At 44.4% G+C, this 14,303-nt stretch overlaps 1 long non-coding RNA gene across 1 annotated transcript; it reads left to right on the top strand.

The window, feature by feature from the left end:
- The first annotated feature begins 2,935 nt into the window (after positions 1–2,935).
- On the top strand, positions 2,936–5,359 carry LOC124590835. The gene is made up of 2 exons (XR_006976799.1): positions 2,936–3,081; positions 4,882–5,359. It is a non-coding gene; the product is annotated as an uncharacterized LOC124590835 (long non-coding RNA).
- The last annotated feature ends 8,944 nt before the right edge of the window (positions 5,360–14,303 follow it).

The raw sequence follows: 14,303 nt of genomic DNA, 5'->3' as shown, positions 1-14,303 counted from the left end.
GGGGGGGGGGGGCAGTTTTCACTAGTTTACTGTTTTATTTAATAAGAAATGCTGCATGTTTTCTCGGATTGTACAAGTGCATTCTTGTATTTAAAATCTTTATTAAAAGCAGTTTTTTTCCCTGGTTTCCTGCTTTATTTAATAAGAAGTGCTGTATGTTGTCTCGAGTCCTTGTTTCCTGAAACTAGTATGACCTGCCCCCCCCCCCCCCCCCCCCCATAGTTCAGATCCGGGGTACGCCCTTGTACATAGCGCTCTCCTCTGTCAGCAACAACGGGTCTACACAGGTTGGGGATCGGTTCGAACTGAGCTTCGATGACAGATACGGATGCGTCAGTGCACCAGAGTTCATCAACCGTAGCGGCTGGAGAGTGATTCCTACAACCAGAAGGTTTTGGCCGGGGAAAACAGACTTTGATGACAGAGCACAGGCACTGGCCTTAGGCCGGTGTTACACCATCAGGTTGTCTTAACATTCTTTTTCAAATAAAATTTGATAGTCTAATAAGAAACTTTGCCAAAGTTAGGCCTTGGTCAGATTTTCATTGCCGGCCGTTGGCCGAGCGGTTCTAGGCGCTTCAGTCCGGAACCGCGCTGCTGCTACGCTCCCACGTTCGAATCCTGCCTAGGGCACGGATGTGTGTGATGTCCTTAGGTTAGTTAGGTTAGATTAGTACTTGTTCCATAGATCATGAATACGACACTTCGTAATGATGTGGAACGTGTTAGGTTAATAAAAGGTGTCTATACAAGATATTACATTAGACAAAATATTACATGACACTCAATATTTTTAATTTTTTTATTATATATATATATATATATATATATATATATATATTAGAAAAATTGAATATATATATATATATATATATATATATATATATATATATATATATATATATAAATTTTTGTGGGGGTTGGGAAATTACCCACTTACTATATCCAAAAATTTATCTAATGAGTAGAAGGTGTTGCCATTAAGAAATTCTTTTAATTTCCTTTTAAATGCTATATGGCTCGCTGTCAGACTTTTGATGCTATTAGGTAAGTGACCAAAGACTTTTGTGGCAGCATAATTTACCCCCTTCTGAGCCAAAGTTAGATTTAACCTTGAGTAGTGAAGATCACCCTTTCTCCTAGTGTTGTAGCCATGTACACTGCTATTACTTTTGAATTCGTTCGGATTGTTAATAACAAATTTCATAAGTTAATATATATATTGTGAGGCTACAGTGAAGATTTCTAGCTCTTTAAATAAGTGTCTGCAGGATGATCTTGGATGAGCTCCAGCAATTATTTTGATTACACGCTTTTGTGCAATGAACACTCTTTTACTCAATGATGAGTTACCCCAGAATATGATGCCATACGAAAGCAGGGAATGAAAATAGGCGTGGTAAGCTAATTTACTCAGATGTATATCGCCAAAATTTGCAATGACCCTAATAGCATAAGTAGCTGAACTCAAACGTTTCAGCAGATCCCCAGTGTGTTTTTTTCCAGTTCAACCCCTCATCAATGCATACACCTAGAAACTTTGAATATTCTACCTCAGCTACCGATTTCTGATCGAAGTCTATATTTATTAATGGGGTCATTCCATTTATTGTGTGGAACTATATATACTGTGTTTTGTCAAAGTTTAATGAGAGTGCATTTGCAGAGAACCACTTAATGATTTTCTGAAAAACATCGTTTACAATTTCACCAGTTAATTCTTGTCTGTCGGGTGTGATAGCTATACTTGTATCATCGGCAAAAAGTACCAGCTTTGCATCTTCGTGAATATAGAATGGCAAGTCATTAATATATATTAAGAACAGCAGAGGACTCAAGACCGAACCTTGCGGAACCCCATTCTTGATTGTTCCCCAGTTTGAGAAATCACCAGTTTTTTGCATATTATGTGAACTGTTTATTTCAACTTTCTGCACTCTTCCAGTTAGGTATGATTTAAACTATTTGAGCACTGTCCCATTCATACCACAGTACTTGAGCTTATCTAGAAGTATTCATCAATCGTAGCGGCTGGAGAGTGATTCCTACAACCAGTGACCAGATGTTTTCACTGGATGAGGGATCTGCAGAACGTTTTGGCCAAGGCAAATAGATCTCGATGACAGAGCACAGGCCGGTGTTACACTATCAGGTTGTCTTAACATTCTTTTTCAAATAAAATTTGATAGTGTAATAAGAAACTCTGCCAAAATTAGGCCTTAGTCGGATTTTCATTGCCGGTCGCTTTGGCCGAGCGGTTCTAGGCGCTTCAGTCCGGAACCGCGCTGCTGCTACGGTGGCAGTTTCGAATCCTGCCTCGGGCATGGATGTGCGTGATGTCTTTAGGTTAATTAGGTTTAAGTAGTTCTAAGTCTAAGGGACTGATGACCCCAGATGTTAAGTCCCGTAGTGCTTAGAGCCATTTGAACCATTTCAGATTTTTATTAATCAAAACTAGCGCCTCGCCTGAGATTTGATCAAAGAGAGCGATCGTCTTCTGTTTACTGTAAGGACAAATGTAACCGCTTGAAGCGCTGGGGTCGTTGCAGCTGTTTGACGTCTACTGTGATGTTTGTAAACATGGCTGCTGCAAACAAAGTTTTGTGTCTCATCAACAACCAAGTTGGCTGTGATGAACGAAGCTGACGAAGCGCTATCTAATGTTCGGCATTCCGAATACAAAAACAAACTGAAAATAATTGAAAGCTATAAAAAAATAATTGCGGAGGTCTTTAGTGAAGTACGGCCAGGATGTACTGCAGAAGATATAAAGAAGAAAATCAATGGCATCTGCACTAGCTACTCGAATGAAGAAGCAAAGGTATGTATTGACACTCTTGTTTAATTAACTATATGTATTTATTTGCGCAAATGAAGTATACATAACATACAAATATTTTATGTATCCTTGTTTATTGCAGATATGGCGAAGTATGGGTAAAAGCGGAGCCAGTGCACAGGCTGTTTACCAGTGTGGTTCACACTTTTAAAAGTTTAGACCGAGGAAATACAGCTAACGAAAGTGTCAGCAACACAGATGAAAGTGAAAGAGGCACTCCCTTCTTCGGCAATGTTTTTGAGGTAGGTGCATTTGGTAACGAAATGTAATTGTTTCCAGGGCACTTTCCCAGCACCATTATAAAATCTTTTAAACTCGTCTTTAATCACTCTCCAATGTATTGCACGTCCAGAGGCAGTTTGGCAATCTATACATAGCGTTTTCTGTACGTCCTAAGTGCTTTTTGACTCAAGGTACGTACAGTTTCTTACTAGTGTAGACACTGTGTGCTGACGAGAATATGTATGTTTTCTCCTCTTAATCAGCAAGTTATACAGTGTGCAAGCAGCCAATGTTATTATACGAGGGTTGAATGAAAAGTAATGCCTCCACCTTCGTTAATTGGGTTTGGATGGGAATATTTTAATAAATCAAACGCAGAAATAACCCTCAGAATGTGATCTTTAATTACCAATATTCACTTTTCCACATAATCACCCGCCAGTTGGATACATTTCTGCCAACGATGAACAAGTTTCCGAAGCCGTCACGGAAGAAGGCGACATTCTGTTTCTGCAACCACAATCTCACAGCTCTCTCAACGTCTTCATGAGAAGCATAATGATGTCCCCGCAGATGGTCTTTCGTTATCGGGAACGGATGGAAGTCAGATGGTGCTAAATCTGGACTGTATGGAGGATGCCGTACGGTGGTGAGCTCCAGTGTCTGAAATTGTGCTATGGTGGCACGTGAAGTGTGTGGATTGGCATTGTCATGCTGCAGGAAAACATTTCCCTTTTCCTTTCGGACCCTTGTTAGCCGTCGTTTCAGAGTTTGTAGCGTTGTCATGTAACGCTCTCAATGTATTGTTCCACGATCAAGGAAATCAACATGGATAACACCATCTGCGTCCCAGAACACTGTGACCATGATTTTTCCAGCTGAGGGCTGCGTGGTGAATTTCTTTTTCTGGGGCGAGTCTTTGTGTCGATATTTCATAGACTGACATTTCGTCTCCGGGTCGTAGTGTGGTGTACCCTTTGTCTCCTTTGTCAAGAATTCAGTGACTGCACGTTGCTTGAATCGCAATGACCGACCGTCTGCGCAGGGTTCCATACTTTACACTGTAAGAACACAACCGTTCAATGCTAGGGCTTCCCGCCAACTGGAGCTATAGAGAAGAGGCTACGGAACAAGCCAGTATCTGCCGCATACCAATGCTGCCAACTGTTGAAGAGTTACGAAGGTAGAGACATTACTTTTCAGTCAACCCTCGTAGTAACATTTTCTGGAGCTAGATCTATGGAAGTAAGAAAAAAGTCTGAAGCGATTGGCAAGAACATCGAAGGTGCTTACCACTAGCGTTCTTCCTCGGTACAACCTGTAATTAAAGAGCTTTCTTCCTTAGTGATTTTCTTCTAGGGATATTGCTACATATGTCGTAGCTTAGAGGAAAAGCTTCGCCTGCCAGCACAACCATTGGAGTTGTTATATTTGTGTTTCCTCGCTTTTGCCTTCAGGTATGTTCAAAATAGATCTGTCGGGAAGACATTCCCTTAGCTAACTTTTGGCAAACACTCCAGCATCACCATCACGTCCATTAGTTCCTACAATCATTTAAAAGAACTTATAGTTAGTATGTACAAGAACAAACAAAATTTTGCTGTTGAAAGATTTGTAATGGAATAAGTGACAGCCACTAGTGTGTGGACATCTGATGTGAATATGCTTTCCTTCACTTGCCCCTGTGGTTTTGAGTTCCGCATTTGCTCGGAATCATTTACAATTTGCTCCTACTCTTCTCTGCTTGTGGGTACCTGTAAACAAATTTTTGTATATCTACTATAATATGTAACTCATGGTTTTCATTTCTATATTTACAGCAGGAAATAGAGACATAGGAGCACCAGGAGGAAGAGGGTGAAGTCGACTAGAATGAACCCCAGCTCAAAGAGCAGTCCCAGAGAAGGAAAAGAAGGAAATCCTGTGACGTTGTTCTGGAGGCTACCAAAATTGGTTGAATTCACTGGGAGCCGTCCTCAGCCACCGAAAGAAGATCCGTTTTGTGCTTTCTTGAAATCACTCTGCATGTGACCCGCGAGAAATGAGTGTCGTGTGGGGTGGAGCGTGGGGTTGCATTTGCGAGAGGCACAATGCACGAAATCTATCTCGCGTTGATGCGCAGACGGGACTTGGCGGCGGTAACGCCACAGCCATCCACCTCTGCCTCGGACATGAACCAGCCTGCATTTCAAGAGGCGGGGACGGAGAAGGAGGAAAAATTGCGAAGTTTATAGATTATTTTCGTGAGTACATTACGATCTACAACTGCTGATAATTAAAAATAGTTCTTACTGACTACGGTGTATACAACACACTCATTTACCCTTCAGATATTCCTCCTTCAGTGCTTAATAAATAGCTTCCCACTCTTCCGGTACTTTCGTCTATGTGCACTGCGGTATTCCAGTGCTATACTGTAAACTAGTGTTCTCTTGTTGCAAGAAGTGGTAGCAGGCATAGCACTTCTCAGGTGAATGTTCCGCTTCGTACTATGAGGAGCTTCTTTCCTCAGCGCACACTGAAATGCACTCTCGTGCATTCTCAAGTAAATTTCATACAGCTTTACATCCTCTACTTGCATATCGCCGTGAAACCCATGGCGTCACTCAAGTACGTTTCCTTCTTCTTTTCTTCTGCTCCTCTTCCAAATAAAAATACAGTGCAGTTGTTGTACAGAAACTGCAGAGCTCAGTAATAAGTCTTCGTCGGTGATTCTGAAGGAATTATGACGTGAAAAATCTTTGCCAAAGAAAATTTCATTAGAGTGTAATACCTCTTTCTGCGCCACTTTAGATATCTTTGTCAAAAAAATATGATGAGTATTTGATCACATTTCATTTTCACAGACATTTTGATTGTGTAATACTGGCCTTTAACATGGCGTGAGACTGGTGTAAAAAAAAAAACAGCTGTGCGAACCAGAGGCTATCATGTTGTGTGTCCAATGGCAGACCATACCATCATACCAGGTGCTGGGCCATTATACTCGTAACAATGACAACGCAGCCTGGCTACTTGCGTTCTTCCGGAGCCTCCAAACACGGATGTCTCCATCGTAATGCTGCACGGGGACTCGTAAAGCCTCTTTGCTGCGGCGTCGGATAGAGCCGTACTGACAACTCAGGAGCTCCCGATGTCGTCGTCCAGACCGTGTGCGATTATTGTGATGCTGCAAATAAGCCCATTTCGCGACTCAAGGTAAGACCTGTACAGCCAAGCGAACAATATATCTGTCCTCTCGGGCGCTAGTCGTCTACAGCCTTTGAGATATCACATAGTGTTATGAACTGACGAAACTAAAATGCCCGATCATAACTGCGGATTCCTTGAGTGCCTTGGGAGACGGCTGATCGGAACTGCAACAATTGAAAAATTATTTCATTTTATTACAATAATAATAAAAAGATTTACTTAACTTTATCCAATCCCAATCCATTGTCACAGGAATAAGCTGAATATTTACAACTGTCTTTGAACAATAAAGCATCACTTGATGCACACAATTACAAACTCTTCTCTTGATGTATAAGTTCAAGATTTAGAAAAGCACAGTTCTGTCTGAGACTTGAATAGCTCTGGTGTCCTAACTGGGTGATGCTCATCCACCTACTGACGGAGGGTCCACCTGCTTAGCTCAGTGGTAACGTGTTTGCCTACCAGGCAGTGGTCCCGGTTTCTATTCCCGCCCGGGTTGGAGATATTGTCCGGTCGTGGACCATGTATTGCGTTGTCCTCCTCATGATCTCATCACCGGCGCGCAAGTCGCCCAGTGTGGCGTTACCTGAATTAAGACTTGCAACCCAGCGACCGAACTTCCCTGGATGGGGCCTCCAGGCCAACAATGCCACACTATCATTTTATTTTTTTCCACAGAGAGGGGCTACAAGAGAGGTGTTCTGCATCACGGTATGGTTTGCTGTTAAAATTTCGCAAACGTAGGACCATAGAATCGTCAATTAAAACACTGGTGTGAAAAACTTAAGGATGAAAGTAACTTTCACATCATGTGTCAATGCCAAGCAATATATCTCCATGAAACATGGTCCATATATAGAAACAACTGCTAAATCATAAATATAGAAAGTAGATGAAGGAAACATGCAACGAGACGAACAGAAATGACGCTTTTATTCAAAGACAATAATTACACTGAAGTCACTGTGATTTGTCATGGTTCTCTGTAAATTGCAAAAAGGTGTGACAAGTTTCGTAATAGGGTATGTGATCACTGTGGACGACAATGCAAGGTCTGCAACTTGCTTTCATGCTGACCACGAGGTTGGTAATGTGTTCTTTTCGTGGGGAGTTCCGTTCCTTCACCAGTGCCGTCGACAACTGGTGAGTGGTCGTCGATGCTTGCGGACGTGCTGCAGTACGTCTTCCTAAAGTATCCCACACGTGATCGATGGGATTTAAGTCGGTGAGGGGAGAGGGGGGGGGGGGGGAGAGGACGACAGGACTGTCCATTCGTCTAATATCTTCTCGTTCCAAGAGCTCCTCCACCTGCACAGTTTGGTGCAGTCGCGCAATGTCACCCATAAGAATGAAGTCAAAGGCGAATGGATCCCTGAAAAGACGTACCTGGGGAAGGAGAACAGTTTCACAATAACGGTAATTATATAATGTTCAGAGATTTGAAGGACAATATGTCCATGCAGCATTATTCCACCCAGCACCATGACACCTAGACCACGACAACGATCATGTTCTAAAGTGTTCTTGGTTTTGTTATGTGGTCCCACCTCTTGCCATAGGAGGATATGTCCAGCAGTGTTACGTTAGCGGTATGTGTCGTAAATCTGTGCTACATTTCCATAGCAGAGGATGAGTCCTATCAGGAATTCATGGGTATGCAGGATTGTGGAAGGATGCAATCTGCAATCCAGCTGTTCGGGCCTCGCGGTGTAATCCTAGGGACCGATGACCTCAGCAGTTTGGTCCCTTAGAAACTTACCACAAATTTCCAGATGTTCGGTCGACTAATAGTTTCGGTCTGTTGCGTGCTTTCTGTTCAGCGGTTAGTACGAGGGCGTGCTCAAATTTAATTCCTCGGATTTTTTTATTTTGCTCTCAATGTAGGTTGAGGTATTAAATGTCATACTTATTATTCGGTCGACATTTCCTCTTGGCTGATGAAAACTGCAACCCTCTGTCGCTAGAAGGCTCCGAATTGTAGGATGTAACATGGCGGTGTGTAACGTTACTATGTCGGTGCATGACAAACAGCGTGCTTTGTCCTCTGTGGAAGATGACCGATTTGGTCGCTATAATTTTGATTTGTTCCCAAATCTTAAAGAACACCTTCGAAATCTTCACTTTGGCAGTGGTGAAACGGTTAAAGGAGAGATGAGGTATCAACAAACTGGTCTCCCGTTGGGAGAAGTGTGTTCGTCGCCAGAGTGACTGCGTTGAGAAATAAATATGTAGATCTGAAGAATAAAGATGTAGAATGTTGCTTTATTTAAAAAGAGTTAACTTTTCACATAAAAAATTCGGAGCACGCGAAATTTAACCGAGAGGTAGAAGATGCTGTGATATGCAAATGATTAGCTTTTCAGAGCATTCACACAAGGTTGGCGTCGGTGGCGACACCTATAACGTGCTGACACGAGGAAAGTTTCCAAACGATTTCTCATACACAAACAGCAGTTGACAGGCGTTGCCTGGTGAAACGTTGTTGTGATGCCTCGTGTAAGGAGGAGAAATGCGCACCATCACGTTTCCGACTCTGATAAAGGTCGGATTGTAGCCTATCGCGATTACGGTTTATCGTATCGCGACATTGCTGCTTGCGTTGGTCGAGATCCAATGACTGTTAGCAGAATATGGAATCGATGGGTTCAGGAGGGTAATACGGAACGCCGTGCTCGATCCCAACGGCCTCGTATCTCTAGCAGTCGAGATGACAGGCATCTTATCCGCATGGCTGTAACGGATCGTGCAGCCACGTCTCGATCCCTGAGTCAACAGATGGGGATGTTTGCAAGACAACAACCATCTGCACGATGAGTTCGACGACGTTTGCAGCAGCATGGACTATCAACTCGGAAACCATGGCAGTGGTTACCCTTGCCGGCCGGAGTGGCCGAGCGGTTCTAGGTGCTACAGTCTGGAACCGCGCGGCCGCTACGGTCGCAGGTTCGAATCCTGCCTCTGGCATGGATGTGTGTGATGTCCTTAGGTTAGTTAGGTTTAAGTAGTTCTAAGTTCTAGGGGACTGATGACCACGGCAGTTAAGTCCCATAGTGCTCAGAGCTATTTGAACCATCTGAAGTGGTTACCCTTGACGCTGCGTCACAGGCTGGAGCGCCTGCGATGGTGTACTCAACGACGAACCTGGATGCACGAATGGCAAAATGTCATTTTTTCGGATGAATACAGGTTCTGTTTACAGCATCATGATGGTCCCATCCGTGTTTCGCGACATCGCGGTGAACGCACATTGGAAGCGTGTATTCGTCATCGCCATACTGGCGTATCACCCGGCATGATGGTATGGGGTGTTACTGGTCACACGTCTCGGTCACCTCCTGTTCGCATTGACGGCACTTTGAACAGTGGACGTTACATTTCAGATTTGTTACGACAAGTGGCACTACCCTTCATTCGATCCCTGAGAAACCCTATATTTGAGCAGGATAATGCACGACCGCATGTTGCAGGTCCTGTACGGGCCTTTCTGGATACAGAAAATGTTCGACTGCTGTCCTGGCCAGCACATTCTCCAGATCTCTCACCAATTGAAAACGTCTGGTCAATGGTGGCCGAGCAACTGGCTCGTCACAATACGCCAGTCACTACTCTTAACTGAGCGAGGTGGCGCAGTGGTTAGACACTGGACTCGCATTCGGAAGGACGACGGTTGAATCCCGCGTCCGGCCATCCTGATTTAGGTTTTCCGTGTTTTCCCTAAATCGCTCCAGGCAAATGCCGGGATGGTTCCTTTCCAAGGGCACGGCCGACATCATTCTGCGTCCTTCCCTAATCCGATGAGACCGATGACCTCGCTGTCTGGTCTCCTTCCCCAAAACAACCAACCACTACTCTTGATGAACTGTGGTATCGTGTTGAAGCTGCATGGGCAGCTGTACATGTACACGCCATTCAAGCTCTGTTTGACTCAATGCCCAGACGTATCAAGGCCGTTATTACGGCCGTAGGTGGTTGTTCTGGGTACTGATTTCTCAGAATCTATGCACCCAAATTGCGTGAAAATGTAATCTCATGTCAGTTCTAGTATAATTTATTTGTCCAATGAATACCCGTTTATCATCTGCATTTCTACTTGGTGTAGCAATTTTAATGGCCATTAGTGTAAATATGTAGACCTGAAGAATAAAGATGTAGAATGTTGCTTTATTTAAAAAGCGTTAAGTTTCCAGATAGACAATTCGGAGCACCCTCCCTTAGATGAGGTTTCTTTGTTAGAAGCGATCAAGCGTGAGTACGAGGTATTTTAGTATGTTTGTTAACTGGATAGAATGGTCGTAAATTATAGGGGCAGGAGCTGCGCGTGGCTCATCCTATAATTATTGCCTGGGTTTTGGAAGGGTTTATTTTGAGGACCCAGTGGTTGCACAAGGAGATGAAGTGACTGTGACGAATTTGGAGGAACGTTCAGGATGATGCTTTCTTCGTCACTACTACTTTCAAGCGCAAAGTTGAGAAAACAGTTTACGAGCACGCGCTAGGCTGAACTAGCGTCTTCCTTCATTATTTCTCTCTAGTGATGAATCCTTACTGTAAACCACATCAAAAACATGCAGTTCAAGAATATCCGGTACAACCTTAAGACACGATATGAGTTGGATGTGAGGGAGAGGGGAGTATGTGCGATTTAGCTGTGACGGGTCGGTGCTGTAGCTGAGCGGCGCGCCGGGCTGGCTCGCCGGCTGCGGCGAGCCGCGCAGTGTTTACCGACGATCGCCAAACACGCAGGCAGGCGAGAGGCGCCGAGAGGTCCGTCCCTGCCGCCCGCGAAGATAAACAGCAGAGGCTCAGATAGCGCGGCGCAGCTGCCCTGCCGCAGCCACAGACAACGGGCCCACAGTTCTGAAGCAACCACACCCACACACATCTGGAATGGTCGGGGGAGCGCACAGGCAAACAGCGATAGTTACGTAGCATTATTTACATAATGGAAATAAGCATACCAATCAGGCAGGAGACATAACGTTAACACCACTTATAGCCTTCATTCTGGCCGCGAACAGGTGACGAAGAGAAACTTCAAGGCTCTTCTCGTATAGGATATCCAGCGGGTGCAACGAAATTGCGGGATGGTGACTGATACGTTTCACCCACTGTTCCAAGCAGTTCCAAACATTTTCTATGGGATTAATATTTGGTTATTTAACGAGCCAGTCGAAGAGCTATGGCACGTGTGAGGACAGTAGCTTCATTTACAGTATTTCACACAGTTGTAGTCTGCGAACGGGTGGGATTACATAGTTTCCAACAATTCATATCCGATACTATATAGCATTCTAATCATTAGTCGAAAAGTTATAAATGCAATTTTCCTGCTAGGAATAAAACAAAACATCATATTGTTGTTTATACTTATTTTGTTTACAATTATATACGACGGCTATTCAATAAAGAATGATCATAATTTTTTTTTTTTTTTTTTTTTTTTTGTCAACGACTCATCCCCATAATTTTGATGGTCCTTCTCAAAGTAGTCTTCCATGAATGCGATGCTCTTGTCCCAGCGTTTTTTTATTTTTATTTTTATTTATTTATTTATTGTTCCGTGGGACCACATTAAGGAGAAGTCTCCATGGTGCTCCCTGCCGCCGTTGGATAAGCAGCTGAGCAGCAAGTCGTATACTCCTAGCTCACTCATTTGTTACATAGTTTAATTCTTAATTTCTTTGCGTGTTTTTGGTACTTGCATTGTTTAATTCATAAATTTCGGGCGTATTATAGTATTTGAGAGTTGTAGCATCGCGTTTTAGTACCTGAATAGTGTAAATTCGGGTAGTCGTTTGTCTACTGTTTTTGTTTTGAACGGCCAGTGTCGGTTGGTCGCAGTCAGTGTGCTCCCTGCCGCCGTTGGATAAGCAGCTGCAGCAGCAAGTTGTATACTCCTAGCTCACTCATTTGCTACATAGTTTAATTCTTAATTTCTTTGCGTGTTTTTGGTACTTGCATTGTTTAATTCATAAATTTCGGGCGTATTATAGTATTTGAGAGTGTAGCATCGTGTTTTAGTACCTGAATAGTGTAATTTCGCTTAGTCTCCTTCCGCCGCCGAGCAGTGTCAGCAGTGCGCAAGTAGCAGCATTACTGCATTTACTAGGCAATCTTGTATTTTAATAACCGTTTAAATTTTGTCGATTTGTTTGCGCTCTCTGTAGATTAGTTCAGACGTTCTTTGCAAAACAGTTTTTAGCATGGATAGGGACTGCAACTGCTGTGTTCGGATGCAGGCTGAGTTGGCATCCCTTCGCTCCCAGCTTCAGGCAGTGTTGGCTTCGGTCACACAGCTTGAGGCTGTTGCCAATGGGCATCACTGTGGGGGTCCGGATGGGGGTTTGTCGGGGACGGCCAGCTCGTCCCACGCATCCCCTGATCGGACTAAGACTGTGGTTGCCCGGGATACTGCCCGCATTGGGGCTGATCCCTCACCTGTGGTAGAGTGGGAGGTCGTTTCAAGGTGTGGCAGGGGGCGAAAGACATTCCGGAGGGCTGAACGGAAAGCCTCTCCAGTTTGTCTGACGAACCGGTTTCAGGCTCTGTCTCAGGCTGATACTGATCTTCGGCCTGACATGGCTGCTTGTCCTGTTCCAGAGGTTGCCCCTCAGTCTGCAAGATCCGGGCAGTCGCAGAGGGTGGGCTTACTGGTAGTTGGGAGCTCCAACGTCAGGCGCGTAATGGGGCCCCTTAGGGAAATGGCAGCAAGAGAGGGGAAGAAAACCAATGTGCACTCCGTGTGCATACCGGGGGGAGTCATTCCAGATGTGGAAAGGGTTCTTCCGGATGCCATGGAGAGTACAGGGTGCACCCATCTGCAGGTGGTCGCTCATGTCGGCACCAATGATGTGTGTCGCTATGGATCGGAGGAAATCCTCTCTGGCTTCCGGCGGCTATCTGATTTGGTGAAGACTGCCAGTCTCGCTAGCGGGATGAAAGCAGAGCTCACCATCTGCAGCATCGTCGACAGGACTGACTGCGGACCTTTGGTACAGAGCCGAGTGGAGGGTCTGAATCAGAGGCTGAGGCGGTTCTGCGACCGTGTGGACTGCAGATTCCTCGACTTGCGCCATAGGGTGGTGGGGTTTCGGGTTTCGCTGGATAGGTCAGGAGTCCACTACACGCAACAAGCGGCTACACGGGTAGCAGGGGTTGTGTGGCGTGGGCTGGGCGGTTTTTTAGGTTAGATGGCCTTGGGCAAGTACAGAAAGGGCAACAGCCTCAACGGGTGTGGGGCAAAGTCAGGACATGCGGGGACCAAGCAGCAATCGGTATTGTAATTGTCAACTGTCGAAGCTGCGTTGGTAAAGTACCGGAACTTCAAGCGCTGATAGAAAGCACCGAAGCTGAAATCGTTATAGGTACAGAAAGCTGGCCTAAGCCAGAGATAAATTCTGCCGAAATTTTTACAAAGGTACAGACGGTGTTTAGAAAGGATAGATTGCATGCAACCGGTGGTGGAGTGTTCGTCGCTGTTAGTAGTAGTTTATCCTGTAGTGAAGTAGAAGTGGATAGTTCCTGTGAATTATTATGGGTGGAGGTTACACTAAACAACCGAACTAGGTTAATAATTGGCTCCTTTTACCGACCTCCCGACTCAGCAGCATTAGTGGCAGAACAACTGAGAGAAAATTTGGAATACATTTCACATAAATTTTCTCAGCATGTTATAGTCTTAGGTGGAGATTTCAATTTACCAGATATAGACTGGGACACTCAGATGTTTAGGACGGGTGGTAGGGACAGAGCATCGAGTGACATTATACTGAGTGCACTATCCGAAAATTACCTCGAGCAATTAAACAGAGAACCGACTCGTGGAGATAACATCTTGGACCTACTGATAACAAACAGACCCGAACTTTTCGACTCTGTATGTACAGAACAGGGAATCAGTGGTCATAAGGCCGTTGCAGCATCCCTGAATATGGAAGTTAATAGGAATATAAAAAAAGGGAGGAAGGTTTATCTGTTTAGCAAGAGTAATAGAAGGCAGATTTCAGACTACCTAACAGATCAAAACGAAAATTTCTGTTCCGACACT

This window comes from Schistocerca americana, chromosome 2 (assembly GCF_021461395.2).
Source record: "Schistocerca americana isolate TAMUIC-IGC-003095 chromosome 2, iqSchAmer2.1, whole genome shotgun sequence".
Lineage (NCBI taxonomy): Eukaryota > Metazoa > Arthropoda > Insecta > Orthoptera > Acrididae > Schistocerca > Schistocerca americana.
Note: the sequence above shows the minus strand (reverse complement) of the source record. Positions and strands in the feature narration are given on the sequence as shown.